Source organism: Rana temporaria, chromosome 8 (assembly GCF_905171775.1).
Source record: "Rana temporaria chromosome 8, aRanTem1.1, whole genome shotgun sequence".
NCBI classification, from domain to species: domain Eukaryota; kingdom Metazoa; phylum Chordata; class Amphibia; order Anura; family Ranidae; genus Rana; species Rana temporaria.
In genome coordinates, this window is record NC_053496.1 from 177,721,132 (window position 1) to 177,733,138 (window position 12,007).

Sequence of the window (12,007 nt, forward strand, 5' to 3'; positions counted from 1 at the left end):
GAAATAAAATAATAATATATTTAGGCCCGGATTCTCAAACGAGTTACGCCGGTGTATCTCCAGAGCCGTCGGGCCAGATTCACGTAGCTCAGCGGATCTATAGATCCGCTCGATCTACGTGAATTAAGATCCGCTCCCGCAAGTTTAGGAGGCAAGTGGCTAATTCACAAACCACTTACCTCCAAACTTGCGACGGCAGATCCTAAATCCCCCGGCGGAATTCAAATTCCGCGGCTAGGGGAGTGTACTATTTAAATCAGGCGCGTTCCCGCGCGGATTTAAATGCGCATGCGCCGTCCAGGGAATTTCCCGGCGTGCATTGCTCCCACTGACGTCACTAGGACGTCAGTGGTTGCGACGTGAGCGGGACTTGCGACGCGCCTGTTAGTGAATCGGCGTACGCAAACGACGTAGGAAAATTCAAATTCGACGCGGGAACGCCGGCTATACTTAACATTGGCTGCGCCTGATAAAAGAAGGGGTAAGTATACGACGGAAAACCGCTACGGAAACAACGCAAGAACACTGCGACGGGTCCGCGTACGTTCGTGAATTTGCGTATCTCGCTGATTTACATATTATTTATCGTAAATCAGCGGGAACGCCCCCGGCGCCATTTTTAAATTGAAAAAAAGATCCGACAGTGTAACACATTGTAACACTGTCGGATCTAGCCCTATCTATGCGTAACTGATTCTATGAATCCGGCGCATAGATAGGACCAGTGTAAGTCAGAGATACGATGGTGTATCTGTAGATACACCGTCGTATCTCTTTGTGAATCTGGGCCGTCGTATCTATGCGCCTGATTCTTAGAATCAGTTACGCATAGATTTGTATTAGATCCGACCAAGGTAAGTCTCTTACGCCGTCGTATCTTAACTGCATATTTACGCTGGCCGCTAGGGGGCGTGTACGCTGAGTTACGCCTAGAAATATGTAAATCAGCTATATACGCGAATTCACGAACGGACGCCCGGCCGACGCAGTACAGATACGCCGTCTACGTTAGGCTTTTCTCGGCGTAAAGTTACCCCTGCTATATGAGGCGTAGATGCGGCGTACCAATGTTAAGTATGAACGTCGTTCCCGCATGGAATTTTGAATATTTTACGTCGTTTGCGAATAGGGCTGGGCGTCATTTACGTTCACGTCGAAAGCATTGGCTTCTTGCGGGTTCATTTGGAGCATGCGCACTGGGATATTTTCATGGACGGCGCATGCGCCGTTCGTGAAAAGCGTCATTTACGTGGGGTCACATAAAATTTACATAACACACGCCCACATCTACCATATTTGAATTAAGCGGGCTTACACCGGCCTACTTACGCCGCCGCAACTTTCGTTTGAGAATACGGCACTTGCCTGTAAAAGTTGCGGAGGCGTAACGTAAATAGGATACGCTAGGCCCGCACAAAGATACGGCCAGATACGTGAATCTAGCCCTTAGTGTTTATTACTCACTTGTGTCCATATGTAGAGAAGATTCCTCCTGTTTACTTTCCATAATCATCTCCTCCTCCTCCATAGACTGCTGATCCCCACTCACCAACCTCTCTTCTTCTTCCTCTTTATACTCAACTTTGATGTCTTTCAGTTCTTCACCCTAAACCCCAAAGATGATAGAATACTTGTATAAAAATGAACAAGGTACAAAGAAGAATGTCCTCTCATAGATTAGAATACATTTTTGGATCTACATGCTCTGTCCCACCTACCTGATGATGGTGAGGGATGGTGGGATCTTCCTGTGTGGAATCCCGGGAATACAGAGGACGGGGACATCTCTCTGGTGGGTTCCCATTACTGGATCCATCTGTAGGAAACACACACACTGACTGAATACATTGTTTCTATGTGTTTATCAGATGATGGGGGATCTAGGTGGAGCCTCCGTACTGCTCTCTCCTTTACAATAAAGTCTCCTCTTAACCGGTGATGTGAAGGGCGGCTAAAATGACATGAATTTCATATGACCCAAAATCCTACTCACCTCTTCCTGATACAGACATCTCAGCCTCCCGCATTTGGCCGCGGGCTCCTGGACTCCCGCGAGTGCAGGGCAATCTCCCGGCTGTGCCTGTCACTCAACCACAGACAGGTAGAGCAGCCGAACTGCCAAATGGAGTACGGCTGCTCTGTCTGTGGCCGAGTGACATGTGACTGTAAGGTGCTCCGAGCTGAGGCTTGGTGGGGGGGGGGGGGGGGACAGCCCATACTGCTTTCCCCATTCTGCTTTGGCTGCTGCATGGGCAGGGGTACTTTTTTCCGTTCAATTTAGCAGTGGGCGGAGGCAGTGACGTTAATATGAAGGGGCGTTGTGTGTGAGGGGTGACACCTGTGGGCAGCGGGATCACATGATCCGCACACCCCACTGATCTGTGTCTCTCTGCTCAGATGTTGGTACCCTGCCCCTCCAGCCCTCTGCACTGCAGCTCCTCCCACACTACTGTACACAGGATGGATGAGGGAGTCCGTGGAGAAACACACTGCTGTGCATATCCCGCGCTGTTCTGAGGTCTGAAAAGTGTACACATGGACATATGCTGGGGGCACTATGGGAGGGGGGACTACTAGCACAAGTGGAGGGGGGTCTATACTGATGGAGAGGGGTGTATATGCTGAGTGGGTCTATGCTGATGGAGGGGGGGTGTATATGCTGAGTGGGTCTATGCTCATGGAGGGGGGGTGTATATGCTGAGGGGGTCTATGCTAATGGAGGGGGGTGTATATGCTGAGGGGGTCTATGCTAATGGAGGGGGGTGTATATGCTTAGGAGGTCTGCGCTGATGAAGTGGGCTGCACTGGGAGGGTCTATACTGATGGGGGGAGGTCTGTACTGAGGGGGAGCTGTCTATGCTGCGGGAGGGGGGTCTGCACTGAAGGAGGGGGTCTGCACTGAATTCGCTGACTGGGATGCCTCACCAGCCCCATTGCAGCCAGACCCCAGGACCAGCAGTCAGACCCTTGGCCCCAGCAGCTGGATCCCAGGACCAACAGCCCAGCTCCAGCAGCCAGACCCTTGACCCCAGCAGCCGGACCCCAGGACCAACAGCCCAGCTCCAGCAGCCAGACCCTAGCAGCCGGATCCTTGGCCCCAGCAACCGGCCCCAGCAGCCGGACCCCAGTCTCCAGCAGCCCACCTTCAACAGCCAGACCCCAGGACCACCAACCCAGCCCCTGTGTGAACAGGCTGCATTTCATGGGCACTGGTATAGCTGCATTTAATTGGTGGGAGGGGGGTGTCAGTGCCGGCGCAAAGCCTCACCTCCCTGAAATTAGTTTTTGCAGTTTGGGATGTCTGCTGATATATACAGGAGTCTTCTCTCTGGACGGATAACAAACAGAATTATCTGGGCTGTACTGGGATAAATATGGTCTAGTACGTATCTGGCTTCTAGATGGACGGTTGGATAAATGGCTCCAATATTTAGGATGTATTTAGGTCTGTAAACCAGAAGCTCTGGGTGGACAGTTGGATTAATGGTTCCATAAGTAGGATGTATCTGTGTAAATATTACAATACTCTATATAAGTGTATATCAGTATCTTTTGGAAATAAAAGACATCACAACGACTATGGAGGAAGAGGATGGACATAGTGGGGGGTTACTCGGTGTAAATATATGATAATATCTTACCTCCTCTGCTATCGGTTGAAGAAATATCTCCCTCCACTTCCAGCATGCTTTCCACTCTCGAGAAACTTTCCGTCTGTAGAGGACATCACTTCCTGTCTGTAGATTACATTTCCTGTCTGTGTTGACATCACTTCCTGTTTGTATCAGATTTCACTTCCTGTCTCTGCATTCCACGCATCATAAGTGAGATCACCACCTTGTGGAAAAAATACACACTGCAGCCTATGGGCCGGATTCACAAAGAGTTACGCCGGCGTATCACTAGATACGCCGACGTAACTCGGAATCTAAGCCTGTCATAAGTTTAAGTGTATGCTCAAACTGAGATACATTTAAACCTAGCTAAGATACGACGGTCTGCGCCATCGTATCTTAGGGTGTAATCTGACCATCTCCTGTATCATGCTTGCAGCCTCTGACCACCTCCTGTACCATGTCTGCAGCCTCTGACCACCTCTTTCTATGATATTCACAGCCTTTGACCACCTCCTGTACCATGTCTGCAGTAGACATGTGCACAGCAAACATTTTAGTTTATTTCTGTTTCGTTTCTGTTCGTTTATCGTGATTCGTAACGAGTCGTAATTTCGTAAGACGTTAGTTATCGTATTCGTACTCTTTAGTATTTTCGTAACACTTTTTTTTCCGTTTCCGTTTTTTTCTGTTAGTTTATTTTTCTATTTTCGTTATATTTTGTATTCTGCCGCGTTCGTATTTGTAAAATGATTTTATTCGTTCCTTCGTTTTTACGTTAGTTTAATTTTCGTTGTTTTGCTATTCGTATTTACATTATATTTTCCATCATGCCGCATTCGTATTTTCGTAAGAAATATATTTTCGTTGCTTTATGATCATTCGTATTTTCGTGTCTAATTTCCTTTGATTGTAAAAACTTACTTTTGTAGATTTTATTGCATTCGTAATTCTAAAACTTTTTACGTTTATTTGACACACTACTCGTCGTAATTTTGTAATTCGTACTTTACTGTGATTGACTTGACTGTCTTAGTTAGCACACACACCCTGTCTAGAATGAAGTCTGACGTAGAAGAAAACTAAAATATGTCAGATATTACAAATACAAATCTAGAAATTAGATGCACTGCAGTCTAACACAGAAAAAGACACAAGGAGCCAGGAGGTAATGAGAAAGAAGCTCATTGGGGGAAGGAACAAACCTCTTCAGAGGAAAGGGACAGTGCTCAGTGGCTATTGGTCAATGTCCAGAAATATTTCAGTACTAACGAAAGCTAATTTACATTATTTTGTATTTTCGTTGTTTTCATTTCCGTTTTCCGAAGATTCGTAATTTATTTTTCTTTAGTTTTGTTCTTTAGTTAGTTAGTTTTCGTTTTTTATTCTTTGTTCGGCATTTCGGTTGTTTTCTTTTCGGTCTTCGAATATTAGTAAGTTTGCATTTTCGTTCATTTTGTTTTTCGTAATTATTATTTTTTTGGGTTCGGTATTTTCCTTGTTTCTATGTTTTCGTTTCTTTCATCTTTCGTATCTTCGTTGTTTTTCATATTCGTTATTTTGAAAGTATCGTTATTCGTTATTAATTGCGCTAAATCGTTCGTTCATTCGTATGTTAACGAATCAACTAAAATAACGAAAATTTACGGAAAACGTATTCGTAACTTAAAAAATTGCACATGCCTAGTCTGCAGTCTCTGACCACTTCCTGTACAATGTCCGCAGCCGTTGACTACCTCCTGTACCATGTTTACAGCCTCTACCAACCTCTTGTACTATGACTGCAGCCTCTGACCACCTCTTGTATGATGTCCACAGGGTGAGGACCACCTCCTGTATGATGTCTGCCGCCTCTAATCACCTCCTGTATCAGGTACGCAGCCTCTAATTATCTTGTCTCTTGTATCATGTCTGCAATCTCTGACCATCTCTTGTCTTTTATCATGTCTGCAGTCTCTGAGGTAGTCTGGGAGTCAAGAGTTGGAGCGCCTCCGGGATGGAGGTCACAGGAGGAGTCAGATGTGTGTGGACTGTGAAGAGGAGACTATAGGACAAAACCAGAGCTACCAAGCTGGAGCCGTCTGACTGAGCCCTGCACGGTGCACCTGAGAGGAGTTCAGTGACAGCGCTGCCAGGCCAGTCTGAGGGACGGTCACTGATGTAAGGGGGAGTGAATACAATAATGTATGGGGGCACTGATATAAAAGTCCCCCTTATAGCAGGGATACGGGGGGAAAACGTGCATGCTCAGAAGCAAGTTACGAGAAGGGAAATTAATCAGCCCAAAGGGTGCCGCCAATCGAATGGAACTCCCCCTTTATAGTGCTGTTGTACGTCACCGCGCTTTTCTCAAGCATTTTTTTTTTCACGATCGTGTGTATGCAAGGCAAGCTTGACAAGAATTAAATCGAGAAAAATGTAGTGTTTTTCCATGACATGAAAAATGGTCGTGTGTATGCGGCTTAAGAAGATCCACTGCCTTCCCTCTAATTCTGGAATTGCTGCACCTTTTCTCTTCTGTAACTAGGTGGTATTGTGGCTGGTGACATTAACTCAATAAGGGAATAGCAAGGACAGATCTTGAATGAATGGGATGTCCCAGCCAATAGGCAAGGGTTTCATTAGTCCCTTGGCCTGATGGGAGAGCCTATTTATTTGGGTAGACTCAGGCACTCGGGGTTCTGTGCCACCTGGATGGCTGTCTAGGTGGACATGTGTTATGTCATCAAGGGCTGCTAGGCCGGAAGCCAGAGGCCTATGCCAGAGACACCTGGCTGCTAGGCTGCCTGAGGCCTATCCAGGAGCAGGAGAAGCAGTGTAAGGTTGGGACTGCAGGATTGGAGTCCAACCGAGTTGTGAAGGTTCAGCTGGATGGGGAAGCAGTCGCCACTAAGGGACCATCCAGCTTATTACTGGACACTACAGTGAGTAAGCTTGAGTACCAGTGCAATCTTCTCACCAGCCGGGGATGGTGAAGAAGGGGGAAAGCTTCAGCGAGTGCCAAGCCAGAGACCCAGCAGGTTAGTGGGGATGACACTTGAGGAGTATACAGCGGAGTAGCTGTGGAAAAGGTCAGGAGATCCGGTGACAACTGGGATCTGGATGTCTAATGAGAGACTGGGAGCTTAGTGATTGAAGACCTACAGTGGGATACTGTGAGATAAGAAACAAACTGTTCTGTGTTTCCAAGAGTTATGTATACCTACCTTTTAGTCACTATTACAAGTTCAGTTGCTAAAGGAGACAGCGGTCCCACCTATAAAGACGTGGCATCCGGCTGGAGGCCTTTCCCTTTATAACTGTCTACCTATAGTGTCTCTGAGTCTTCCAATTAACTTTACATCTACCTAAGGGTGCCCTGGCCCTATCCCGCTCTCCCACAGTTCTTGTTAAGAGACAATAGATCTCTTGTTTGCATTTAAAAAGTGACAGGCGCCCATGATTTCATCTTGCATTACACCCACCATGCCTGCTAACCCACTTTACAAGGAAGTCAGCTCTCCCTAACTCTTGAGGTCACCATTAGGCCTCTGGGGGCCTGTGACTCTGCTACACAACCATGACTCATCTGCTGTCAGCGGGATTCCCAACACAATGGAAACAAACAAGTGTCGGGGATCTAGGTGGACCCTCCGTACTGATCTCTCCTTTACAATAAAGTCTCCTCTTACCCGGTGATGTGAGGGGCGGCTGATTCTCCATCATGACGTCCTTGTACTGTAGAGATCCTTGTGTCCTTCTAAATACTCCCACTCCTCCCAGCTGCTGGGTGTTAATGGATCACCAGATATTTTATTCACTACTTTATAATCTTGTGTAAAGGGAGAAAGTAATAACAACGACCAACAAAAACTTGTGGCTGGTGCTTTATTAATAGAAATAAAAGAGATATCACATGACCTCCCTGAATTCTCCTCACCTCTTCCTGATCTATACGACATGACTCCTCTCTGGGCAGATAACAAACTGAAAATTATCTGGACTGTATTGGGATGAATATTGTCTAGGATGTATCCGGTCTATAAACCAGAAGCTTTGGATGGACAGTTGGATAAATGGTTCTATATTTAGGATGTATCTGTTCTATAAACCAGAGACTCTGAGTAAAAGTTGGATAAATGGCTCTATATTTAGAATGTATCGTGTCTATAAACCAGAGGATCTGGATGGACAGTTGGATAAATAGTTCTATTATTAAAACCAGAGACTCAGAAGTTCTGAAGTAAAAGGTGGATAAATGGTTCTATATTTAGGATGTATGTGGTCTATAAACCAGAGGCTCTGGAGTAAAAGTTGGAAAAATAGTTCTATATTTAGGATGTATCCAGTCTATAAACCAGAGGATCTGGATGGACAGTTGGATAAATAGTTCTATTATTAAAACCAGAGACTCTGGAGTAAAAGTTGGGAAAATTGTTCTATATTGAGGATGTAGCTGAGGATTGAGGATAAACCAGAGCTTCTGGATGGACGGTTGCATAAAAGGCGCTATATTTAGGATGTATCTGGTCTATAAACCAGAGACTCTGAAGTTCTGAAGTAAAAGTTAGAGACATGGGGCCAGATTCAGAAAGAGATACGACGGCGTATCTCCTGATACGCCGTCGTATCTCTGCGTTCCGACGGTCGTATCTATGCGCCTGATTCATAGAATCAGGTTACGTATAGATATCCCTAAGATCCGACAGGTGTAAGTGACTTACACCGTCGGATCTTAGGCTGCAATCGCTGGCCGCTAGGTGGCGGTTCCGTTTGTTTACGCGAAGAATATTCAAATGAGGAGTTACGCCGATTCAGAAACGAACGACCGCCCGGCGCTTTTTTTTTTACGTCGGCTTTTTCCGGCGTATAGTTACCCCTGCTATATGAGGGGTAGCTAATGTTAACTATGGCCATCGTTCCCGCGCGAGTTTTGAAATTTTACGTCGTTTGCGTAAGTCGTTCGCGAATACGGCTGGACGTAATTTACGTTCACGTCGAAAGCAATGACGTCCTTGCGACGTCATTTAGAGCAATGCACACTGGGAGATTTTACGGACGGCGCATGCGCCGTTCAAGTAAAGCGTAAAAAACGTGGGGTCAAGGGAAATTTTAATAAAACACGCCCCCTACATCCCCATTTGAATTACGCGGCCTTACGCCGCAACACATACGCTACGCCGCTCTAATTAAAGGGCCCAAAGTTAGAGCGGCATAACGTATCGGAGATACGTTACGCTGGCCGGACAGATACGCCAATGTATCTGAATCTGGCCCGTGGTTCTATATTTAGGATGTAGCTGGTCTATAAACCAGAGGATCTGGATGGACAGTTGGATAAATGGCTCTATATTTAGGCTGTATCTGGTCTATAAACAAGAGGCTCTGGAGTAAAAGACTCAGCAGGCCTCTAAATTCATTTTGTGGGAGTTTCTCCTATCCTAGCCTCAAGAAATGTGATAGGAAGTCAGGAAATCATAAATTTTTTACCAAAATGTGTGTATTAATCAGCACCTTAAAAATCCCAATATTTTTGTTCTATATACTTACCTGAGTAGTAGAATGTGTATTTATACTGTGTTAAGATATTTTATTACTTGACAGGTTTGTGTAAAAAAAATATATTTATTTTCTTTCTATATTTTCTAAAAACGTGGCGAAAAAAAAAATTAAATTCTCAAAAGACTCATCACGACTCTTCAAAAGATACCTTGGGGTGTTTACTCTCCAGAATGTGGTCATTGTGTGGGTGTTTCTCTTATCCTGACACTGCAGGGCCTCAAGAAATGTGATAGGAAGTCAGCTGCAACATTTATGCACTTTGAAAGCCTGAAGGTGCTCCTTGGATTTTGGACCCCTCTATGCATCTAGACATATAAAAAGTCTCACACATGTGGTATCCTCATGCTTGGAAGGAGTAGTGTGTTTTGAAGTGTTATTGTAAATATACCCATGTTGTGTGTGTGAGAAATAACTTGTTAAAATTACAACTTTGTGAAATAAAATCAGATTTATTTCTTAATTTTCAAAAAAGATTGCGCCATTTGGGGGTATTTGTACTGTCCTGGCATTTTAGGGACTCAAGAATTTAGATATTCAGTCAAAACATCAGGATTGATTAATTTTCAATATATACACTATACATTGTAGACTTCATAACTTTATAAATAATGTACAGAAACCATTATCAACCAATAAGAAGTGTTGTCCATGTATTGTCATATCTGGCCATGTATTAGCACAATTTAGTTGTATGGTGCGGTCTGTGTGAGTGCGGGACCGAGTCATCTCTGTATGTTTAGAGGATCATATTACTGGAATCCAATCCCCGCAGACTCAGATCTATCAAACCGAACCTTAAAAACATTCATTATATTCCGCCCCTCCCCCAACATACCACTGTTATCATGAGAAAGATTGTTATCTCGTGTGAGTTCTCTGGTGTCTGAAAAGGCTTCCTTTCTGATTGAAAGATTTCCCGCACTCTGAACAAGAATAAGGACGCTCACCCGTGTGAATTCTCTGGTGTTCAATAAGTTTTTCTTTTGTAATGAAACCTTTCCCGCACTCTGAGCATAAATAGGGACGCTCACCCGTGTGAATCTTCTGATGTCTAATAAGATTTCTTTTGTTAGGGAAACCTTTCCCGCACTCTGAGCATGAATAGGGAAACTCACCCGTGTGACATATCTGGTGTCTAATAAGATTTCTTTTGTCAGTGAAACATTTCCCGCACTCTGAACATGAATAAGGGCACTCACCTGTGTGACCTCTTTGGTGTCTAAGAAGAGTTTTTTTCTCAGTGAAACATTTCCCGCACTCTGAGCATGGAAAGGGACGTTCACCCGTGTGCATTCTAAGATGTTGAAGTAGCTCAGTTTTCCGAAAGAAACATTTCCCGCACTCTGAACATGAATAGGGACGCTCACCCGTGTGAATCATCTGATGTCTATTAAGACAATTTTTCTCAGTGAAACCTTTCCCGCACTCTGAACATGAATAGGGACGATCACCCATGTGAATCATCTGATGTCTATTAAGACAATTTTTCTCAGTGAAACCTTTCCCGCACTCTGAACATGAATAGGGACTCTCACCAGTGTGAATTGTCTGATGTTGAAGAAGGCTTCTTTTTTCAATGAAACATTTACCGCACTCTGAACATGAATAGGGCCGCTCACCTGTGTGAATCATCTGGTGTCTATCAAGACATTTTTTCTCAGTGAAACATTTCCCGCACTCTGAACATGAATAGGGACGCTCACCAGTGTGAATTTTCTGATGTTTAAGAAGGTTATCTTTCTGAACAAAACATTTCCCACACTCTGAACATGAATAGGGACGCACACCCGTGTGAATTCTCTGATGTATAACAAGGGTTCCTTTCCCAGTGAAACCTTTCCCGCACTCTGAACATGAATAGGGACGCTTCACCGTGTGACTTTTTTGATGTCTATGAAGGTTTTTTTTCTTAGTGTAACATTTCCCACACTCTGAACATGAATAGGGACGTTCACCTGTGTGACTGTACTGGTGTGCAATAAGGTTTTGTTTGCTAGTGAAACACTTCCCGCACTCTGAACATGAATAGGGACGCTCATCAGTGTGATATTTCTTGTGTCTAAGAAGTTCCCTCTTTTTTGTGAAAAGTTTCCCACACACTGAACATGACAATGACCTCTCTTCTGTGTGATCGCCTTCCTGCCCTGAAGAAGATTCCTCGGGAATAGACGGATCTATTAAAGTATTTCTACTGTGAGATCTTAGAGTCCTGGTATGTGATTTATCAGAAGATTCCTCAGACGTATTCCGGACATTATGGTCATCTGCTGAGAAACAATTTTACAATAAATGTTAGAAGAATTGTTGGAATCTTGTATTCAATGTCCCTTTACAGTGCGGTCCCCTTTATATCACAGTGCCCCTTTACATTAGAGTGCCCCCCCCCCCCCCGCAATCACAGCCTCCTCCCCATCACTTTGCCCCTTTACATTACAGTGCCCCCCGCAATCACAGCCCCCTCCCCCATCACTGTGCCCCTTTACATTACAGTGCCCTCACAATCACAGCCCGCCTTCATTGTGCCCCTTTACATTACAGTGCCACCCGCAATCAATCACAGACCCCTCCCCCATCACTGTGCCCCTGCAATCACAGCCCCCATCACTGTGCCCCTCTACATTACAGTGCCACCCGCAATCAATCACAGACCCCTCCCCCATCACCGTGCCCCTTTACATTACAGTGCCCCCCAAAATCACAGCCCCCATTACTTTGCCCCTTTACATTACAGTGCCCCCCGCAATCACAGCACCCTCATCACAGGGCCCCTTTACATTACAGTACCCCCCCACAATCACAGCCCCCTCTCCCATCAATGTGCTCATTTACATTACATTACTGCAATCACAGCT

General features: G+C 45.0%; 1 pseudogene; it reads right to left on the reverse strand.

Annotated features, from left to right (window-relative positions):
- The window catches only part of LOC120910538, a 44,887-nt pseudogene that overhangs the window by 29,189 nt on the left and 3,691 nt on the right, over positions 1-12,007 (reverse strand).